The sequence below is a fragment of the Anolis sagrei genome, chromosome 11, assembly GCF_037176765.1.
Source record: "Anolis sagrei isolate rAnoSag1 chromosome 11, rAnoSag1.mat, whole genome shotgun sequence".
Classification (NCBI taxonomy): Eukaryota; Metazoa; Chordata; class Lepidosauria; order Squamata; family Dactyloidae; genus Anolis; species Anolis sagrei.
In genome coordinates this window covers 3662501-3686151 of record NC_090031.1, presented here as the reverse complement: position 1 = coordinate 3686151, position 23651 = coordinate 3662501, and the positions used below count along the sequence as shown (strand labels likewise).

Genomic DNA, 23651 nt, shown 5'->3' with positions numbered 1-23651 from the left:
CCTTCTGGGTGCGACCCTCCAGAAAGGACCGGAGCCACTGTAAAACAGTGCCCCCCAGGCCCATTCCGGTAGAGGCGTCCCAGGAGGATACCATGGTCGAAGGTATCGAAGACTGCTGAGAGGTCCAGCAGAACCAACAGGGACACACTCCCCCTGTCTAGCTCCCGACGTAGATCATCAGTGAAGGCCACCAAGGCTGTCTCGGTTCCATGTCCCAGTCTAAAGCCAGACTGTGCCAGATCCAGATAATCTGTGTCTACCAAGAATACCTGGAGTTGTGAGGCCAGCACACGTTCCAGGACTTTGCCCAAAAAGGGGAGATTGGAAACAGGCTGATAGTTGACGAATTGAGTGGGGTCCTGTGCTGGTTTTTTCAACAGCGGTTTTATCACAGCTTGCTTTAAGCTCGCTGGAATGTTGCCTTCCCGAAGGGAGGCATTAACCACCACCTTTACCCACTCGGCCAATCCCCCTCTAGCCTCCTTTAGGAGCCAGGATGGGCAGGGGTCTAGGATGCATGTGGTCGCTCTCATTCCTCCAAGTATCTTGTCCACATCCTTGGGTTTCACCAATTGAAATGAATCCATCAAAACCGGACAAGCAGATGCTCATGTTACATTCTCAGAGACTGCCGTTAACATGGTGTCCAGACCAGAACGGATCAAAGCGACTTTGTCCGAGAAGAACCGAGCAAATGCTTCACAGCAGGCTGCTGAGTTGTCAGGGCTCCCATCCTGAATGGTCGGATTTAATAGGCCTCTGACAACTCGAAAGAGCTCCGCCGGACGGTTCTTAGCGGACGCAATATTGGCTGCAAAGAAAGATTTCTTTGCGGCCTTTATTGCCGCGGCATATGCCCTTAGAAAGGCCACAGACCGTGTTTGATTTGGCTCGCTCGGATCCAAACACCACACACTCTCTAGTTCCCTCTAGGGAACTAGAGAGTCCTTATAGGTCCTTATAGGATGTAGGCCATAGATTGTTCCTAACAAGACTTTAGCCTAGTTATGGCCTACGTCCTATAGGGACTCTCAAGATACTGACACCATAGCTGAATAGTGAGCCAACCCTATCTTAGGTCCATTTTAATCTTAAGTGTACTTTAGTCTTTTTAGAACCAAGCTATGGCCTACATCCTATAGGCTCTCTCAAGGCACTGACTCCATAATTTAACAGTAAGTCAATCTCATTCATCCCAGGGGTCTACTTTAGTAATCTGAGATCTCTTTTAGTAGCCTTAGGTCTACTTGAATCTTAGGTCAACTTTAGCCTTGTTAGAACCAAACTATGGCCTACATCTCATAGGCACTCTCAAGGCACTGACTCCATAACTGAATCTCATCAATCTCATGGATCTAATTTAGTCTCAGGTCTACTTTAGTAATCTTAGGTCTACTTTAGTAGGGTTAGGTCTACTTGAATCTTAGGTCAACTTTAGCCTTGTTAGAACTGAACTATGGCCTACATCCTATAGGCACTGACTCCATAACTGAATCTCATTCATCCCATGGATCTACTTTAGTCTCAGGTCTACTTTAGTAATCTTAGGTCTTCTTTAGTAGTCTTATGTCTACTTGAATCTTAGGTCAACTTTAGCCTTCTTAGAACCAAACTTGGCCTACATCCCATAGGGACTCTCAAGGCACTGACTCCATAATTTAATCTCATTCATCCCATGGATCTACTTTAGTCTCAGGCTACTTTAGTACGGTCTCTTTTAGTAGCCTTAGGTCTACTTGAATCTTAGGTCAACTTTAGCCTTGTTAGAACCAAACTATGGCCTACATCCTATAGGCTCTCTCAAGGCACTGACTCCATAACTGAATCTCATTCATCCCATGGATCTACTTTAGTCTCAGGTCTACTTTAGTAATCATACGTCTACTTTAGTAGTGTTAGGTCAACTTTAGTCTTGTTAGAACCAAACTATGGCCTACATCCTATAGGCACTCTCAAGGCACTGACTCCATAATAGAATCTAATTCATCCCATGGATCTACTTTAGTCTCAGGCCTACTTTAGTAATCTTAGGTCTACTTTAGTAGTGTTAGATCTACCTGAATCTTAGGTCAACTTTAGCCTTGTTAGAACCGAAATATGGCCTACATCCTATAGGCACTCTCAAGGCTCTGACTCCATAATTGAATGTCATTCACCCCATGGATCTACTTTAGTCTCAGGTCTACTTTAGTAGTGTTAGGTCTACTTGAATCTTAGGTCGACTTTAGCCTTGTTATGACCAGTCTAATGCCGTTATCCTATGGGGCCTCTCAAGATACTGACTCCATAGCTGACTAGTGAGTCAATCCTACCCATGCCCTTTGTCAAGTTTAGTCTTGTTAGGACCAGCCTATGGAGACTCGCAGGGCATTGACGCTCTCTTTCAACGGTGAGTCAGTTTTATTCATGCCTTGGGTCTATCTTCGTCTAGGGTGAATTGTAGCCTTATTAGGACCAAAGCGTTGACGCCATTGTTCCTGAGTCAACCCTACCCATGCCGTGGGTCTTCTTTCGTCTGGGTGGGATCTATGAACCCAACACCGACTTCATGGGCCCCCTCTATTACTTTCCAGTTCCATGGCAATGAAGGGGTGCAAAAGAGCCCCAGTTGGGGAGACACAGGGAGGGGGGGAACTGCAGAAAAGAGTTTGCAGGAGAGGGAAACAGCCCTCCAGCTTCAGAGGAGGGTTTTCTCCCCCCTTCTCTCTCTTTCTCTCTCTCGTTCTTTCCTTCTTGGCTGCGATTCAGCTCGGCTTTTCATCCCGGGAGGACATTCCTTTCTGCTGAACGCGGCTGTTCCTTCCTTCGCCTTGCCTTTTTCTCACTCAGCCTCCCTCCCTCCCTCCCTCCCTTTAGAAGCAAAGCAAGAAAAGCCAGAAAAACAACAGAGTGGGTTGGATCCAAACACGATGCAAAAAATTCCTTCAGACCAGCAAATTGGGGGACTTTCGGATGGAAGAAATTATTATTATTATTATTATTATTATTATTATTATTCAGTTGGACATGAAATACAGCAGAGGGGTCACCAAAGACCATCAAAAAGCACATATTTCTAATGGTCTTAGGAATCCCTTTGACAGAGTGTTGGTGAACTACAACTCCCAGAATTCAAAAACAGCCCCCCCCCCCCCACCACCACTCCACCAGTATTTAATGTTGGCCAAGTTTGGTGCAGATCCATTGTGGGCTGGGTTCAGAGTGCTCTTTGATTGTAGGTGAACTATAAACCCCAGCAACTACAACTCCCAAATGACAAAATCAATCTCCTCCCCAACCCCAACAGTATTCACATTTCGGTGTATCAGGTATTTGCGCCAAATTTGGTCCAGATCCATCGTTGTTTGGGTTTACAGTGCTCTCCGGAGGTCGGTGAACTATATCTCCCCTAAATCACTGTCAATTCCTCCCATATCTCTCCAGTTTTTTCTGTTGGTCATGGGGTTTCTATGTGGGAAGTTCTGTTGTTTATGGGGTTCAGAATGCTCTTTGATTGTAGGTGAACTATAAATCCCAGCAACAACTCCCAAATGTCAAGGTCTGTTTTCCCCAAAGTCCACCAGTGTTTACATTTGGGCATATTGAGTATTCGTGCCAAGTTTGGTTCAGATCCATCACTGTTTGAGTCCACAGTACTTTGTAGATGTTGGTGAACTACAACTCCAAAACTCAAGGTCAATGCCCACCAAACCCTTCCAGTATTTTCTGTTGGTCATGGGAGTTCTATGTGCCAAGTTTGGTTCCATACCATTGTTGGTGGAGTTCAGAATGCTCTTTGATTGTAGGTGAACTATAAATCCCGGTAACTACAACTCCCAAATGACAAAATCATTCCCTCCCCAACCCCAGCAGTTTTCAAATTGGGCGAATCAGGTATTTGTGCCAAATCTGGCCCAGCGAATGAACAACAACAATAGCAACAACAACAACAACAATAACAACGATAATAATAATGCAGTAGTCAGCCCTCCACCTTCACCTACAGTGAAAAACCAAAGACAAGATATTCTTTTTAACCTCTCTAGGATTTTTATAGGTCTTCTGCTGCAACTTGGCGGTCAATCTGCCATAGAGTTGCATTGGAGGACCAACAGACGCCTAGAGAGGCATTCTCTGTCTAAATACCCAGGTCCTCTGGGCCTTGGAAAAGCAACCTCTCTCTCCCATCTGTATCCTGCTCCGCCCGAATCCCACGGAAAGCCGTGAGGTCACTTCCTCCCATTCTCTGGCCTGCTTCCTGTCCTCTCTCTTGCGCCAAGGACTTCCCTTCCACTCTGCCTTTGCTATTTCCTCCCTCTGGGCTTTGTCACTTTCTGAAGGACGTTACGTTGTGTAAAAAGAAGTTGTATTCATTGTGTAAATAGCTTTCTACTATGGGTATTGATAACATGGTTTCAATATCAGATAGGCAGTGGTTTCTGCTCTGGGTTATAGTCCGAACTTGAGCCATTCCATCAGACCCAACTGGGGGATATAGTTTGATATCCGCTGAACGTGAAAGCAACCATCCCATCAAACCCAACTGGAGGATATAGTTGGATATTTGCTCTGGGTTGTAGTCTGAATGTGAAAGGAACCATCCCATCAAACCCAATTGGGGGGAATATCTTTGATGTCCACTCCGGATTGTAGTCCAAACTTGAAAGGACCTGTCCCATCACACTGGGGGATATAGTTTGATATCAGTTCCGGATTGTAGTCTGAACGTGAAAGGACCCATTCTATCAAGCCCATTTGGGGGATATAGTTCAATATCCATTCCGGATTATAGTCCTAATGTGTAAGGAACCATCCCATCAAACTCAATTGGGGATATAGGTTGATATGCGTTCCGGATTGTAGTCAGAATGTGAAAGGATTCACCCCTTCAAAGCCAATTAATGGATATAGTATGATATCTGTTCCGGATTGTAGTCTGAATATGAAAGCACCCATTCTATCAAGCCCATTTGGGGGATATAGTTCAATATCAATTACGGACTGGAGTGCGAACATGAAAGGAACAATTCCTTCAAAGCCTATTGGGATATATAGTACGATATCCGTTCCGGATTATAGTCCAAATGTGAAAGGAACCATCCCATCAAACCCAATTGGGGATATACGTTGATATCCATTCCGGATTGTAGTCAAAACGTGAAAGGATTCACCCTTTCAAAGCCAATTGATGGATATAGTACGACATCCGTTCCGGATTGTAGTCCGAATGTGAAATGAACCATCCCATCAAACCCAATTGGGTGATGTAGTCTGATATCCATTCTGGATTGTGGTCCAAACTTGAAAGGACCCACCCCTTCAAAGACAATTGGGGGATATAGTTGGACATCCATTCCGGATTGCAGTCCGAACTTGAAAGGATTCAACCCAGCAAACCCGCTGTTCTTCCTTTCTCTTTTGGAGAAGCCAGTTCCATCTGCGACCAGGAGGGAGGGCAGCATCTGCCAAAACAGGCCCTGAATCTGATTTTCCAGGCGTCTGCACAGGAACAAAACTCCGGCGCCGCGCTTCTCCCACAACAGAAGCCAGGCCTAAATTATTCAGAGCCTTGTATAATGGATGCCGGTTGCAGAAAAGCCCACGGCTTCCCCTCCTCTTGCAGAACGGCTTCTCGGCTCTGCAAATGGGAAGCCCACCTCCCACCAAAGGTAGCCTCTCTAGCACTTTTCTAGGTCCTCCAGGCAATGCTATGGCATCTTTCGCGGGAAGTGACCGCAGAGTTCTGCTGGAAGACCTGGCAAATGCCTAGAGAGGACTTTGGAGTCAAGGTTTTGGCCAACTTATTTTCCTATTATTACTTTCCTTTTTAGTCAAAGTATTTTTCTATTTCTTTTCTTTCTCTCCATCCCTCTTTTTTCCTTTCCTCCTTCCTTCCTCCTTCCCTTACCTCCTTGTTTTCCTTCCTTCCTTTTATTTTCTTCATCTCCTCTTCCTTCCTTCCTTCCTTCCTTCCTTCCTTCCTTCCTCCCTCCCTCCTTTTTTATTCTTTCTTTTCCTCCTTCCATTTTTATAATTACTTCCCTGTTCTTCCTTCCTTTTTTCTCTCCCTGCCTTCCTTCCCTTTCTTTACTTTCTTCTTTTCTTTACTTCCTTCCTTCCTTCCTTCTCTCATTCCTCCTTTTTCCCTCTTTCTCTCCTTCCTTTCTTTATCCTTCCCTCCTTCTTCCATACCTTCCTTCCGTCCTTTATTTCGTTCCTTTATTTCCTTCCTTCTCTCCTTCCCTTTCTTTCCTTCCTTTGCTCTTTCTTTATCCTTCTTTCCCTCTTTCTTGTTTCCCTCCATTTCTTCCTTCCCTTTCTTTATTTCCTTCCTTCTCTTTTCCTTTCCTTCCTCCCTTCTCTCCTTCCCTTTTTCTTTCATTTCTTCTTTCTCTCTTGCCTTTCTTTATCCTTCCTTTCCTCCGTTCCTTCCTTCCCTCTGTTCATTCCTTCCCTCCCCCTTTTATTTCCTTCCTTTTCTTTCCTGCATTCCTTCCTTCCCTCCTTCTAACTTTCTTTCCTCCCTTATTTATCTCTTTCCTTTCTTTATCCTTCCTTCCCTCCTTCGTTCCTTCCCTTCATTTCCTTCCTTCCTTACCACTATTCCTTCCTTCTCTTCTTCCTCTTTCTTTCTTTCCTTCCTTCTTTCTGTTTTTCCTTATCCTTCCTTCCCTCCTTTCTTTACTTCTCTCCTTCTTTTCTTTATTTTCTTTATTTCCTTCCTTCTCTTCCTCCCTCTTACTTTCCTTCTTTCTCTTTTTCCTTTCTTTATCCTTCCCTTCTTCTTTGTTCCTTCCCTTTATTTCCTTCCTTCTTACCTCCATTCCTTCCTTCTTTCTTTCCTTCCTTCCTCCTTTCCTTATCCTTCCTTTCCTGTTCTTCCGTCCTTCCCTCTGTTCCTTTCCCCCTTCATTTCTTTACTTCTTTCCTTTTCTTTATTTCCTTCTTTCTTTCCCCCATTCCTTCCTTCTTTCCCCCATTCGTTCCTTCTCTCCTTCCCTCGTTCTTTCCTTCTCTCCTTTTCCTTATCCTTCCTTCCCTCCATTCCTTCCTTCTCTTCTTCCCTCCTTCTTTCCCTACTTCCTTTCCTTATCCTTCCTTCCCTGTTCTTCCATCCTTCCCTCTGTTCCTTTCCTCCTTCATTTCTTTATTTCCTTCCTTCCCTCCTTTCTTTCTTTCTCCCCTTCCTTTCCTTGTCCTTCCTTCCTTCTCTGCGCCGACCCCATTCTCCTCGCCCTTCTTCGCCATGGCCATGTCCTCTTCTTCCTCCTCCTCTTCTTCCTCCTCCTCCTCCTCTCTTGCGTCCTCACTGCTCTGCCTGTCCCAGATACGGCGCGTTGGTTGCCTCGGCAACCCAGCTCTGACTAATCGTTTGCGCAATGACCTTTTTCCCCTGGAGAGAGAGAGAGAGAAAGCGAGAGAACGAGAAAGAGAGAGAGATGGAGGAGGAAGAAGACAGAGGGAGGCTGGCCAAGGCAAAGGGAAGGGGGAGAGAGAAAGAGAGAGAGAGGGAGCCTGCATGGAGGACTGTTGCCAAAGCAAAGAGATGCTCTCCTTCATCCATCTATGTGCCTATCTCAAGGATGTGCAAAGTTGGGCTTTTCCAGATGTTTTGGACTCCGACTCCCACCATTCCTAACAGCCTCAGGCCCCTTCCTTTTGCCCCTCAGCCGCTTAAGCGGCTGAGGGGCAAAAGGAAGGGGCCTGAGGCTGTTAGGAATGGTGGGAGTCGGAGTCCCAAACATCTGGAAAGGCCCAACTTGGCACATGCATGCTCTCTCCATCTTGAGCATCCTCCATCCTTCCCTTGCGCAACCGGCGGCTGGGAAGGAGGAAGCAAGGCAGACGAGGCGGAGACAGGCCCCACTTCTTGCAAAAGGCCATGGGAGCCCAGGAAAGGAATGCGCCGGCACATGCGCCAACGCCTCCTCCTCCTCCTCCTCCTCCTCCGCCACATCTCTTGAGCAATCCTCTGTTTGGAACCATAGGTCGGTTTCCCAGGCACCGCCAGGAAGGAAAGCGCTCTCTAAAGGTCATCCAGTCCTACCCCATCCAAGCCATGAAAGGAAAACACAATCTGATCCCCCCCCCCCCAACAGATGGCCATTCAGTCTGAAATGAGACTCCATTCGTTTCTGAATCAGAATATTGAAGGGACCTCGAAGGTCATCCAGTCCAACCTCATTCAGGCCACGAAAGGAAGATCGGATAAATGAGACTCCATTAGTCTCCGAATCATAATACCGAAGGGACTCGATCCCTCCCCAAAGATCATCCAGTCCAACACCAAAGTTGGAAGAGGTACCCACGGGTCATCTAGTCCAACCTCGTTTTGTTATGCAAGAAGACACAATCTGATCCCTCCCAACAGATGGCCATTCAATCTTAAACGAGACTCCATTAGTCTCTGAATCATAATATTGAAGGGACTCCAAAGGTCATCCGGTCCAACCCCATTAGGGTCATGAATGGAAAACACAATCCGAGCCCTCCCAACAGATGGCCCTTCAGTCTTAAATGAGACTCCATTAGTCCCTGAATCATAATATTGAAGGGACTCCGAAGGTCATCCAGTCCAACCCCATTAAGGTCATGAAAGGAAGACACAATCCGATCCCTCCCAACAGATGGCCGTTCAGTCTTAAATGAGACTCCATTAGTCTCTGAATCATAATATTGAAGGGACTTCGAAGGTCATCCGGTCCAACCCCATTAGGGTAATGAAAGGAAGACACAATCCGATCCCTCCCAACAGATGGCCATTGAGTCTTAAATGAGACTCCATTAGTCTCTGAATCATAATATTGAAGGGACCTCGAAGGTCATCCAGTCCGACCTCATTCAGGCCATGAAAGGAAGATCGGATAAATGAGACTCCATTAGTCCATCCAGTCCAACCCCATCCAGGCCATGAAAGGAAAACACAATCTGATCCCTCCCAACAGATGGCCCTTCAGTCTTAAATGAGACTCCATTAGTCTCTGAATCATAATATTGAAGGGACCCCGAAGGTCGTCCAGTCCAACCTCATTCAGGCCATGAAAGGAAGATCGGATAAATGAGACTCCATTAGTCTCCGAATCATAATATTGAAGGGACCCGATCCATCCCAACAGATGGCCATTCAGTCCCTACTTAAAAGTGACTCTGAATCATAGCATTGAAGAGACTCCAAAGGTTATCCAGTCCAACACTAAAGTTGGAAGAGGTACCCTCATCTAGTCCAACCCTGTTCTGTTATACAAGAAAACACAATCTGATCCTTCCTGACAGATGGCCATTTAGTTTCTACTTAAAAGGGACTCCATCAGTCTCTGAATCATAGCATTGAAGGGACCCTAAAGATCATCCAGTCCAACCCCATCTGGGCCATGAAAGGAAGTCACAATTCAATCTCTCCCAATAGATGGCCATTCAGTCCCTGCTTAAAAGTGACTCCATCTGTCTCTGAATCATAGCACTGAAGAGACCCCCAAAGATCATCCAGTCCAACACCAAAGTTGGAAGAGGTACCCACGGGTCATCTAGTCCAACCCTGTTCTGTCATGCAAAAAGACACAATCTGATCCTTCCCGACAGATGGCCATTTAGTTTCTAATTAAAAGGGACTCCATCAGTCTCTGAATCGTAGCACGGAGAGAAACTCCATCTGCCCCTGAATTGAAGGGACCCCGAAGGTCATTCAGCCTAACCCCATTCGGGCCATGAAAGGAAGACACAATCCGATCCCTCCCAACAGATGGCCATTCAGTCTTAAATGAGACTCCATTAGTCTCTGAATCATAATATTGAAGGGACCTCGAAGGTCATCCGGTCCAACCCCATTAGGGTCATGAAAGGAAGACACAATCCGATCCCTCCCAACAGATGGCCATTCAATCTTAAATGAGACTCCATTTGTTTCTGAATCATAATATTGAAGGGACCTCGAAGGTCATCCAGTCTAACCTCATTCAGGCCATTCAGGCCATGAAAGGAAGGTCGGATAAATGAGACTCCATTTATCATAATTTTGAAGGAACCCGATCCCTCCCAACAGATGGCCATTCAGTCCCTACTTAAAAGTGACTCTGAATCATAGCACTGAAAGGACCCCAAAGATCATCCAGTCCAACACCAAAGTTGGAAGAGGTACCCACGAGTCATCCAGTCCAACCCCGTTCTGTTATGCAAGAAGACACAATCCGATCCTTCCTGACAGATGGCCATTTAGTTTCTACTTAAAAGGGACTCCATCAGTCTCTGAATCAAAGCACTGAAGGGACCCTAAAGGTCATCCAGTCCAACCCCATCTGGGCCATGAAAGGAAGACACAATTCAATCTCTCCCAACAGATGGCCATTCAGTCCCTGCTTAAAAGTGACTCCATCTGTTTCTGAATCATAGCACTGAAGAGACCCCAAAGATCATCCAGTCCAACACCAAAGTTGGAAGAGGTACCCACTGATCATCTAGTCCAACCCCGTTCTGTTATGCAAGAAGACACAATCCAATCCTTCCTGACAGATGGCCATTTAGTTTCTACTTAAAAGAGACCCCGTCGGTCTCTGAATCGTAGCACGGAGGGAAACTCCATCTGCCCCTGCATTGAAGGGACCCAGAAGGTCATGCAGTCCAACCTCAAAGTTAGAAGAGGCACCCAAGGGCCATCTAGCCCAACCCCATTCTGTTATGCAAGAAGACACAATCCGATCCTTCCCGACAGATGGCCCTTTAGTTTCTACTTAAAAGGGACTCTGTCAGTCTCTGAATGGTAGCATGGAGAGAGACTCTATCAGCCCCTGAATCATAACATTGAAGGGACCCCGAAAGTCATCCAGTCTAGCCCCATTCAGGCCATGAAAGGAAGACATAATCCGATCCCTCCCAACAGATGGCCGTTCAGTCTTAAATGAAACTCCATTAGTCTCTCAATCATAATATTGAAGGGACCCTGAAGGTCATCCCAGCCAACCCCATTTGGGCCAAGAAAGGAAGACACAATCCGATCCCTTCCAACAGATGGCCGTTCAGGCTACATCAGTCTGTGAATCATAACATTGAAGGGAACCAGAAGGTCATCCAGTCCAACCCCGTTCTGTTATGTAGAAAGGCACAATCCAATCCTTCCCAACAGAATGCCATTCAGACCCTGCTTAATTGAAAGGGGCTCAATTAAATCTCTGAATCATAGCATTGCCTGGACTCCAAAGGTCATCCAGTCCAACCCCATTCAGCCATGAAAGGAAGACACAATCTGATCCCTCCCAACAGACAGCCATTCAGTCTCTGCTTTAAAGAGACTCAAATCTGTCTCTGAATCATAGCATTAAGGGAGGTCATCAAAGTTGGAAGAGGCACCCAAGGGCCATGTAGCCCAACCCCGTTCTGTTAGGCAGGAAGTCATAATCTGAGCCCTCCTGACAGATGGTCATAGGACATTCTATTGGGCTCCAAATCCTAGAGACAGATGACCATTAAAAACCCTGCCCTGAGAAGGACGGGGTACAAATGCTTGAAATAAATAAAAATGCAGAGAAGCAGATTTAGCAGACTGAATCCTAGATGGAAGGGGACCTTAAAGGTCATCTAGACCTAACCCTATTTCAATATGCAGAAAGACATTGTTCGATTCCTCCTGACAGATAGCCACCCAGCCCCTGTTTAAAGACTTCCAAGGATCTCCGAACCCTAAAGTTGGAAGGGACCCTCAAGGTCATCTAGTCCATTCTGCAGTGAAGGAAGACACAATGCAATCACTCTTGGAAGTTAGCCATCTAGTGAAGGAGATGCTGTTGGGCTCCGCTCCCTAGAGGTCATCTAGCCTAGCCCTGTTTGGCCAGGCAGGACTGCAAATCCCATGGGTCACACATCACGCTAGGATGGGGCTGAAAATAGACCATAAGATGAAGCCGGTGCTGCTTTTGTGGACGACGCAAACGGATGGCTGGACACGCAGCGTTTGGGAAGCCTTGCCAAGAAGGGCTCAGCCGAGAGATTAGGCCGGGGATCCGTCCATGGCGGCCTGTTTGTCAACCGCATTTGGGGACGCAGATGTTCCCGTTTAAAGACCCTTTGGGAAGGGCGGGGGATGTGGGGGGGGGGGGCGCACACACTCTAATAATAATGCCCGTACCCTCGGAAAGAGGAGAGAGAAAAAGGAGGAGAGGGGCAGATGGCCAGGAAAGGAAGGGATCAGGGATGGCAACCCAGGATCAACGGCCATGTTCCTTTCCAGATTGATCGCCTTCTTCTTTCGTTCATTACTTATTTTTCCGTTACTTGTTTCATTACTTATTTCGTTGTCTATTTCGTTGTTTAGTTAGTGACATTTCATTATTTACTTCACAACTTATTTGGTTATTTATTTACTACTGATTTCACAACTGATTTTGTTATTTTTTCCCCCAACTTAGTTCATTATTTATTTGGCTATTTATTTCACAACTTATTTCACAGCCAATTTTGTTATTTCACAACTTATTTCATTATTTATTTTGTTATTAATTTCACAACTTATTATTTCTTTCAGTATTTATTTCACGCTAATTTCGTTATTTATTTCACGACCTATTTCATGACTTGTTTCACGACTGATTTCGTGATTTCACGACTTATTTCACGACTGCTTTTATGATTTCTTTTATTATTTATTTCACAACTTATTCCACTAATTTCATGACATTTCATTATTTATCTCACAACTTATTCCATTATTTTTATTTAATGACTTATTTTGTTATTTATTTCCTAACTTATTTCCTTATTTATTTATTTCCTCCTCTCCGTCTTTTTCTTCTTCCTCCTTTTTTCTCCTTCCTTTCTTCCTTCTCCTCACCACTTCTCCTCCTCCTCTCTCCTGCCCTTCTTTTCCTTCCTCTTTTTCCTTCTCTTCTCCTCCATTTCATTTCCTCCTCTCCTTCACTTCTCCTCCTCGTCCTCTACCTCCTCTGCTTCTTTTTCTTCTTCCTCTTCCTCTTCCTTCTTCAATTCTCCTCTTCTGCTCTCCTATCTTCCTCTTTCCTCCTCTCCTTCACTTCTTCTCTTCTGTCCTATTCTTTCTCTTCCTTCCTCCTATCCTCCTTTTTCTTCTCCCTCCTCTTTTCTCCCTTTCTTTCTTCCTCCTCTCTCCTGTCCTCCTTTTTCCTTCCTTTCTCTTTCCTCCTCTCCTTCACTTCATCTCTTCTGTCTCTCTTTATCTTCCTTATTCCCTCCTTTTTGTTCTTCCTCCTCTTCCCCCTTCTTTCCTCCTTCTCCTTCACTTCTCCTCCTCTGCTCTCCTGTACTCCTCTTTCCTTCCTTCCTCTCCTTCACTTCTTCTGTCCTTTCTCTTCTTCCCCTCCTTCTTTCTCTTCTTCCTCCTCTTCCCCCTTCCTTCTCCTTCACTTCTCCTCCTCTGCTCTCCTGTCCTCCTTTCCTCCCTTCCGCTTTCTTCATCTCCACTTCTTCTCCTCTTCTGTCTCTCTTTATCTTCCTTCTTTCCTCCCTTTCTCTTTTTCTTCCTTTTTTCTCCCCTTCTTTCTTCCTTCTCCTTCACTTCTCCTCCTCCACTCTTCTGTCCTCCTCTTTCCTTCCTTCCTCTTCCTTCCTCTCCACTTCTTCTCCTCTTCTGTCTCTCTTTATCTTCCTTCCTTCTTTCTTTCTCTTCTTCCTCTTTTCTCCCCCTCTTTCTTCCTTCTCCTTCACTTCTCCTCCTCTGCTCTCATGTCCTCCTCTTTCCTTCCTTCCTCTTTCTTCTTCTCCTTCACTTCTCCTCCTCTTCTGTCCTTCTCTTTCTCTTCCCTTCTTCTTTCTCTTCTTCATCTTTTCTTCCCTTCTTTCTTCCTCCTCTCTCCTGTCCTCCTCTTTCCTTCCTTCCTCTTCCTTCTCCTACACTTCTCCTCCTCTTCTGTCCTTCTCTTTCTCTTCCCTCCTTCTTTCTCTTCTTCATCTTTTCTTCCCTTCTTTCTTCCTCCTCTCTCCTGTCCTCTTTCCTTCCTTCCTCTTTCTTCTCCTTCACTTCTCTTTTGTCCTTCTCTTTCTCTTCCTCCCCTCCTTCTTTCTCTTCTTCATCTTTTCTCCCCTTCTTTCTTCCTCCTCTCTCTGTCATCGAGGGCAGCGGAGGCCCCTGCCTCCAAGTTGGTCTGACGTGCAGTGGAGAGTTCCGCAGTTCCTAGAAGCCACGATTGAGACTAACTGATGAAATGTGCCCCAACAGACAGCTCAATCTGGGACTGCACTCAGCCTCTGTGCCTTTCCATCACTTTCCCCCAAGCCCTAACATTGTTGCTATTCCCCTAATAAAGATACTTGAAATTGCAACTTTTAACTCTTCCGCTTGATACTTTGTGTCTTTCCTTGCCTGAACCATCAAATTGCATGAAATTAACCTTTTTCCAGGCTCCGGGGAATGCCTTCTTAGCGTTCCGGGGACGCAGAATCTGCGTTATTTAAAACCGCGGATACGGGATTTCTCCTTTCGGATCTCAGTATCCACGAAATCATAAAATGGCGGATCTTTCCTTCCTTTCTCATTCCTCCTTCACTTCTTTTCCTCTTGTGTCTTTCTCTTTCTCTTCCTTCCTCTCCTCCTTCTTTCTCTTCTTCCTACTCTTTTTCTCCCCTTCTTCCGTCTTTCTCTTCCTCCTCTCCTTCTTTTTCTTCCTCCTCCTCTTTCCTCCTTCTAGTCACTTCTCCTCCTGCTCCTCTTTCCTGCCTTCCTCTTCCTTCTTCTCCTTCCTTCCTTCTCCTCTCCTTCTCTAAATCCCCCAAACGCCAGGCCCTGGGCTGCATGGGGTTAATGGCCCAGCCCTTGCCCCCCTACTTTCCCTCTGCTTCGCTTCCCTTTGGGGACGGTGGCTGGCTGGCTGGCTGGCTGGCTGCTTGTGTGCCAAAGGCAGCCGAGGGGTGGCCCGCTCGGCATTCATCTCCCTGGCGCCGGCCGACAGCTGCGACCCACCGGCTTGGCCTTTCTGCAGATGGAGGCTGGATGTGTGGGCCATGTGTCCCTGCGCATCAAAGCCAATGGCCTCCTCCTCCTCCTCCTCCTCCTCTCTGCCCTGATTCTGCACAGGGCTTTCATGCAAGCATCCATGCACGACAACGGTGCAACAACACAACACCCCCCCCCAAAAAAAAACCCTGCACCACCTCCCTGCTGTTTTGTATGGCTTGTGTGTGGCTTAAACTCCCATAATCCCCTGCTGGCAAAGGATTCTGGGAGGTCCTGGAGACCAAAGGCATGAAGGCAGGGAGGGTGATGCTGGCCGCAGGCGGTGCGTGGAGATGATAACATCTGCTCCCTGCTTCCCTTCCTTGCTTTCCTTCCTTCCTTCTCTTTTCCTCCCATCTGGATTCTCATGCGCCACAAACATCAGAACCAAGGAAAGACATCTCTGCCTCTATCATCATCATCATCATCATCATCATCATCATCATCTATTTTAAATAACAATATTAATAATGGCCCTTTTTTGAGAGGGTTTTTCCCTAAGTTTTCCCAGTTCTCTGGCCATGTTCAAGAAGCAATTTGCCACCTTGATTAGCACTGAATAGTCTAGCAATTTCAAGGTGTGGATTCTTACTGCCTGGGGGAATCCTTTGTTGAGAAGTGATTAGCTGTCCCTGAATCACCTCTCGACAAAGGGAGGTCTATCTATTTATCTGTATTCTATTGTATACACATAATAAAAGTGAAATCACTTCTCAACAATTGGCCACCTTGCTTAGCATTTAATGGCCTAGCAGTTTCAAGGTCTGGCTTCTTACTGCCTGAGGGAATCCTTTGTTGAGAGGGTTTTTGTAAGATTTCTGGGTTATCTGGACATGTTCGAGAAGCAATTGATCACCATGATTAGCACTGAATAGCCTAGCAGTTTCAAGGTGTAGCTTCTTACTGCCTGGGGGAATCCTTTGTTGAGAAGTGATTAGCTGCCCTGAATCATCTCTCAACATAGGGAGGTCTATCTATTTATCTATATTCTATTCTATTGTATATACATAATAAAAGTGAAATTGCCTCTCAACAATTGGCCATCTTGAAAAGCATTTAATGGTCTAGCAGTTTCAAGGTCTGGCTTCTCACTGCCTGGGGGAATCCTTTGTTGAAAGGATTTTTATAAGTTTTTTGGGCTATCTGGCCATGTTCGAGAAGCAATTGATCACCATGATTAGCACTGAATAGCCTAACAGTTTAAAGGTCTGGCTTCTTACTGCCTGGGAGAATCCTTTGTTGAGAGGGTTTTTGTAAGATTTCCGGGCTATATGGCCATGTTTGAGAAGCAATTGGCCACCTTGATTAGCACTGAATAGTCTAGCAATTTCAAGGTGTGGCTTCTTACTGCCTGGGGGAATCCTTTGTTGAGAAGTGATTAGCTGTCCCTGAATCACTTCTCAACAAAGGGAGGTCTAACTATTTATCTATATTCTATATTATTGTATACACATAATAAAAGTAAAATCACCTCTCAACAATTGGCCACCTTGATTAGCATTTAATGGCCTAGCAGTTTCAAGGTGTGGCTTCTTACTGCCTGGGAGAATCCTTTGTTGAGAGGGTTTTTGTAAGATTTTTGGGCTATCTGGCCATGTTCGAGAAGCAATTGATCACCATGATTAACACTGAATTGCCTAGCAGTTTCAAGGTGTGATTTCTTACTGCCTGGGAGAATCCTTTGTTGAGAGGGTTTTTGTAAGTTTTCCGAGCTGTCTGGCTATGTTTGAGAAGCAATTGGCCACCGTGATTAGCACTGAATGGCCTAGCAGTTTCAAGGTCTAGCATCTTACTGCCTGGGGGAATCCTTTGTTGAGAGGGTTTTTGTAAGATTTCTGGCCATGTTCGAGAACCATAGCAGTTTATTATTAATAATAATAATAATACTTTTAATATTTTGCAACCTGAGAGGAGTTGGATCAGGGCCAGCCATGCATGCAGAGAAGTGAATTTGCAAAGAGAAGGAGAAAGCGGGATGGAAAGAAAGAGAGAACGAACTAACGAACTAACGAACTCCAGAACGAAGGCAAGGGGGGCGATGATGCTGGCTCTTGCAGGCCTCAGCAGAACACGATGCTGCTGCTGCTATTTTCTCTCCGCTTCCTGTTCCTCGCTGCTATGGCAACCGGGTTGGCTTTCCTCGCCTTTCCTGCTCTCCTCTGCGCAGCGCTCCACATATATATATATATATATATATCTCAAAAAGTTGAGGCTTTGGCAACTCCGCCGCATTCCCTCCTTGCAATACGTTGCTTGCCTCTCTAAAAAAGCTCCCGAAACATTCCTATTTTGCACAAAAGTAGTAACATTGCACCACCTTGCATGAATCCATTTGCTGTATATCATATTGAACGCTATATGTGCAAGAACAGCATAAGAGTTGCATTGGAGGACCAAGGAAAAGCCTAGAGGGGGTCAACAAAAGTGTGGATAATAACCCAACTGATGCAAACAAAGGACGCTTTGAAGGGAACCACAGAGTTGTGCTGGAAAACCAATAAAATTCCCAGAGAGGCTCTCTGTTGCAGGTCCTAGAAAACACTCATGAGAAAGGTTTCCAGTTGGAGGCTGGTAAATAAAACCATAGATAATTGTGATGGAGGACCAATAAAATTCCCAGAGAGGCTCTCTGTTGCAGGACCTAGAAAATACTCATGGAAAAGGTTTCCAGTTGGAGGTTGGTAAACAAAACCATAGATAATCGTGATGGAGGACCAATAAAATTCCCAGAGAGGCTCTCTGTTGCAGGACCTAGAAAACATTCATGGAAAAGGTTTCCAGTTGGAGGTTGGTAAACAAAACCATAGATAATCGTGCTGGAGGACCAATAAAATTCCCAGAGAGGCTCTCTGTTGCAGAACCTAGAAAACACTCATGGAAAAGGTTTCCAGTTGGAGATTGGTAAACAAAACCATAGATAATCGTGCTGGAGGACCAATAAAATTCCCAGAGAGGCTCTCTGTTGCAGGAACTAGAAAACACTCATGGGAAAGGTTTCCAGTTGGAGGTTGGTAAACAAAACCATAGATAATCGTGCTGGAGGACCAATAAAATTCCCAGAGAGGCTCTCTGTTGCAGAATCTAGAAAACACTCATGGAAAAGGTTTCCAGTTGGAGGTGTGTAAATGAAACCATATATAATAGTGGAAAGGAAGCACACTTTGAGGCCGATAATGGCATTGAGATGAGCTAGAGGACCTAGGAAATGCCTGGAGAGGGTGTGGATCCACAAAACCATGGAGAATAGCAAATCGAGATCCAAGAAAAGGCCTAGAGAAGACATATTCCGGATAAACAAAGCCATGTATTCCAGTAAACAAAGGGACTTGCAGTGTAGGAGACTATCAAGTCATGCCGGAGGACCCAAGAAATGCCTAGAGAGGATGCAGATGGAGAGGAAGAGGAGGAGGAGGACTCTTTTGAGGGGACACTTGACCTCCAGAGTGTCTCTTCCCCTTCTTTCCTTGCCATCCGCTCCTGAAGAAGAGTGAAAAAGACCCATGAAAAGAATGCCGTTTGACACTTGAATAGCTACTCGAAAGCCATTCAGATCAACACCAATCTGCAATGCAGGAAGACACCCCAATTCGATCCCTCCAGACAGATAGCCCTCCCACTTTAATGGCTTCTTTAAAGAAATCCCCAAAGGCCATCCAGTCCAAATCTATTCACACCACAATCCGATCCCTCCCAACAAAAGCCCCTCCTTTAAAAGCTTCCTTAGAATCAAAGAGAGGGAAGAGATCCCCAAAGGCCATCCATTCTAGCCCCATTGTAATTTGAAGGAAGATACATTCCAATCCTTCCCAACAGATGCCCATACAAAAAAGACTACTAGACTTAGACGGGACTCTAAAGGCCATCCAGTCCAGCCCCATTGTAATTTGCAAGAAGACACAACCCAATCCCTCCCAACAGATGCCCATCCAAAAAAGAAGAGTACTAGACTTAGATAGGACCCCAAAAGCCATCCAGTCCAGCCCCATTGTAATTTGCAGGAAGACACAATCCAAGCCCTCCTGATAGAAGGCCATCCAGCCATCAATATGGTTGATAGAAAGATAGATAAATATATGGTAGGTATAGATATAGATAATACGTATAGAATCCTAAACTTAGGTAGGACCCCAAAGGCTATCCAGTCCAGCCTCATTCTAATTTGTAGGAAAACACAATCTGAGCCCTCCCAATAGAAGGCCATCCAGCAAAAGATATGGTAATAATAATAATAATAATAATAATAATGGTTGATAGACAGATAGGTATAGATATAGATAATACATATAGAATCCTAGAGTTGGAGGGGGACACCCAAGGGTCATACAATCCAGCCCCACTCTAATCTGCAGGAAGACACAATCCGAGCCCTCCCAATAGAAGGCCACCCAGCCATCGATATGGTCGATAGATAGATATACGCTCGGTATAGATATAGATAATACATATAGAATCCTAAACTTAGACAGGACCCCAAAGGCCATCCAGTCCTGTCCCATTCTAATTTGTAGGAAGACACAATCCGAGCCCTCCTGATAGAAGGCCATCCAGCCATAGATATGGTCGATAGATAGATAAATATACGGTAGGTATAGATATAGATAATACATATAGAATGCTAGAACTGGAGGGGGACCCAAAGGACCATCCGGTCCAACCCCATTCTGTAGAAAGGTACCACTCAAGCCCTCCCAACAGATGGCCATTGGGACTCAGGATAAAGAGACACCACCAAACCAACAGATTGCAGCATCGCAGATTTGCAGCAAGCTGAGGACAAAGGGAGGAGGGAGGCAAGAGAAAATGGGCCCTGTGGAAAAGAGATGGGAAAATAAAACAGTTGAGGAGGGCCCAAAGAGCGGCATCCGATCCGTTCCCGATAATGCCACCCGAAGGAACTGAAAGGCGCTCCAAGGGCGGAAGGAGTGAAAGTGAGCAGCCTCTAGTGAAAAGAAAGGAGATGGACAGAAAGCACCGAGGAAAAGACGAGGGAGGGAGAGAGGCTTTGGAGGCAGCTCCCCAAACCCTATGCCTGCCTACCTTGAATTCCAAGAATTCTCTTTTATTCCTGGTGGAAGATCCTGGGAAGTTACTTTTTTAAAAGCCATACTGGTCTGCACCTGCAATAAACATAATGCATTATTATTATTATTATTATTATTATTATTATTTACTATTATTAGTTATTGTTTGTTATCATTACTAATGTTATTACTATTAGTAATGTTATTATTACTATTAATATCTCTACGCATCTCCGCCTATGAACCTACTAGGACGTTAAGATCGTCTGGGGAGGCCCTGCTCTTGCTCCCACCTGCGTCACAAGTACAGGGCCTTCTCAGTGGTGGCCCTTCAGCTGTGGAATTTTGCCATTGTTAACCGCTTTGAGTTGCCCGAGGGCTGAGAAAAGTGGTATACATATATAGTAAATAAATAAATAAATAAATATTAGTATGATTATGACTGTTATTACTATTACGATTTTATTATTACTAGCCGTCCCCTGCCACGCGCTGCTGTGGCAGATTCTGGTGGTCATGGGGGTTCTGTGTGGGAGGTTTGGCCCAATTCTATCGTTGGTGGGGTTCAGAATGCTCTTTGATTGTAGGTGAACTATAAATCCCAGCAACTACAACTCCCAAATGACAAAATCAATTTTTTTGAGTGAAGGACATCCATTGGGGTTATTAGGTGTCTTGTGTCCAAATTTGGTGTCAATTCGTCCAGTAGTTTTTGAGTTCTGTTAATCCCACAAACGAACATTACATTTTTATTTATATAGATTACTATTGCTATTATTATTTATTATTAGTTATCATTACTCCTGTTATTACAATTTTGATTATTATTAATTATTATTAGTTATCATTACCACTGTATTACTATTGTTATTGTTAATATTACTATTGTTCAATGTATTGTCGAAGGCTTTTGTAGCTGGAATAACTGGGTTTGTCATACATCCCGAAAAACTTGTAACAACCCATTACTATTGTTGTTATTGTTAGTATTCTATTATTAGTTATTATTACAACAATTTTTATTGATTAGCCAGTTGGCCTTATCAAAAACAAACAGTGCAGACACAACATACAACATACATCTAGTCCTCTTAAAATAAAATACAAATATACAGGTAGCCATAGATATATGCATCAACTATCCTCGTCTCCCCTACACTGCACCCCAATCTGATCTATTAGTTATTATTAGTAATCATTACTATTGTTATTATTACTACTTCTATGATTGTATTGTCGAAGGCTTTCATGGCCGGAATTGCTAGGTTGCTGTAGGTTTCTTCGGGCTATATGGCCATGGTCTAGAGGCATTCTCTCCTGACGTTTCGCCTGCATCTATGGCAAGCATCCTCAGAGGTAGTGAGGTCTGTTGGAACTAGGAAAAACGGTTTATATATCTGTGGAATGACCAGGGTGGGACAAAGGACTCTTGTCTGCTGGAGCTTGGTGTGAATGTTTCAACTGACCACCTTGATTAGCATATAATGGCTTGACAGTGCCTAGAGCAAACTTTTGTTGAGAGGTGATTAGATGTCCTTGTTTGTTTCCTCTCTGTTGTTGTGCTGTTCTAATTTTAGAGTTTTTTAATACTGGTAGCCAGATTTTGTTCATTTTCATGGTTTTATCAACTTCTATGATTGTTGTTATTATTACTATTTCTATTAGTATTACTACTGTTATTGGGAGCCTCTGCTGGCGTAGTGGGTTAAACCGCTGAGCTGCTGAACTTGCTGACTGAAAGGTCGCTGCTTCAAATCTGGGGAACGGGGAGAGCTTCTGTTGCTAGCCCCAGCTTCTGCCAACCTAGCAGTTCAAAAACATGCAAATGTGAGTAGATCAATAGGTACCGTTCCAGAGGGAAGGTTGTACCGGCTCACATGTCGGACACTTTCCAAGTGTCTCGGACTCTGTGATGTATTGGCGAATAATGCGTGCAGATCCCAGTAAGGTGGCTTTTTGCAGCTGACAGGTGGTGATTTTGTCAGCGCCGATTTTTTTAAGTGCAGGCCAAGGTCTTGAGCCACTGCACCCAGTGTGCCGATAACCATTGGGACCACCTTCACTGGCTTGTGCCAGAGTTGTTGTTGTTGGATGGTCCTCCATGGCCTCATCTCATTGATGGATAGGTAGGTAGGAAGGAAGGATAGTTAGGATAGATATGATGGTATGTAGGAAGGTAGCGAGACAGACAGAGAGATAAAAAGACAGACAGGTGAGGTATAGACTGATATAGATAGGATAGATATTACCGTATATACTCGAGTATAAGCCGACCCGAATATAAGCCGAGGCACCTAATTTTACCACAAAAAAAAAAATGGGAAAATGTATTGACTCGAGTATAAGCCGAGGATGGGAAATGCAGCATTTACGGGTCAATTTCAAAATAAAAATAGATACCAATAAAATTATATTAATTTAGGCATTAGTAGGTTATCACTCTTTCGCCCATGTTCCAACATTATTTTCAATTTTAATTTTACATTTGGCCTTCCCATAGTTTTAATTGTGTGTTGTCTTACTGTTAATGTTTACGTTATTTTATTGTCCATGTTTTATTTTATTGTTTATTATATTGTTGTTATTATTGCTTGTATTGTTGTATTTGGCTTCGGCCTCATGTAAGCTGCACCGAGTCCCTTGGGGAGATGGTAGCGGGGTACAAATAAAGTTCATTATTATTATTATTATTATTATTATTATTATTAGGTTAAATGTTTTTGAATATTTACATAAAACTGTAATAAGATAAGACTGTCCAACTCTGATTAAACCATTATTCGGACCTTCTTCAATGTAAATATGCTTACATGTCCTCCAATAATAATAAATAGAATAAAATAATAATAATAGAGTAAAATAATAAATGTAATAATAACAACAACAATAAAATAATAAATGTAATAATAATAATAATAAGAAGAAGAAGAAGAAGAAGAAGAAGAAATTAAAATAATAAATAACAATTGACTCGAGTATAAGCTGGAGGAGACTTTTTCAGCCTAAAAAAAGGACTGGAAAAACTAGGCTTATACTCGAGTATATACAGTACTAGCTGTCCCCTGCCACGGGTTGCTGTGGCCCAGTTTGGTGATCTGGAAAATAAAGTAATTCGAAAGCGTTGGTTTCTAATATATGTAATGTCGTTATGCTTGTGGATAAACAGTATTTCTTGGTGTTTCTTTGTCAGTGTTAATGTGGTGGTTTGCCTACCCTGGAACATGCAACATATAATTGTCCTTCTCTAGGGGTCCCTTTCAAATCTATGATACTATCTCTCTCTCTCTCTCTCTGTGAATCATATCTATCTATCAATATCTATGGCTGGATAGCTCTTTGTTGGGAGGGCTTTGATTACGTTTTCTTGCTCTTGTGAAGGGAGTTGGACTGGATGGCCTTAAGTATTTTGTGTTGGTCATGGGGCTTCTGGGTGGGAAGTTTAGCCCAATTCTATTGCTGGTGGGATTCAGAATGCTCTCTGATTGTAGATGAACTATAAATCCCAGTAACTACAACTCCCAAATGTCACGGTGTATTTCCCCCAAACTCCATCTGTGTTCATATCTGGGCATATGGAATATTTCTGCCAAATTTGGTCCAGATCCATCATTGTTTGAGTCCACAGCGCTCTCTGGATGTAGGTGAACTACGACTCCCAAACTCAAGGTCAATGCCCACCAAACCCTTTTAGAGTTTTCTGT

The 23651-nt window shown here is 44.3% G+C and overlaps 1 protein-coding gene across 3 annotated transcripts in view; it reads right to left on the bottom strand.

The window, feature by feature from the left end:
• Positions 1-23651, bottom strand: part of NTMT1 (N-terminal Xaa-Pro-Lys N-methyltransferase 1) — a 77987-nt gene that overhangs the window by 37750 nt on the left and 16586 nt on the right. For all 3 annotated transcript variants that reach the window (XM_067471799.1, XM_067471801.1, XM_067471800.1), the window contains exon 2: positions 19967-20046. The gene's annotated coding sequence lies outside the window, so the exon portion shown is untranslated. The remainder of the gene's footprint in view (positions 1-19966; positions 20047-23651) is intronic.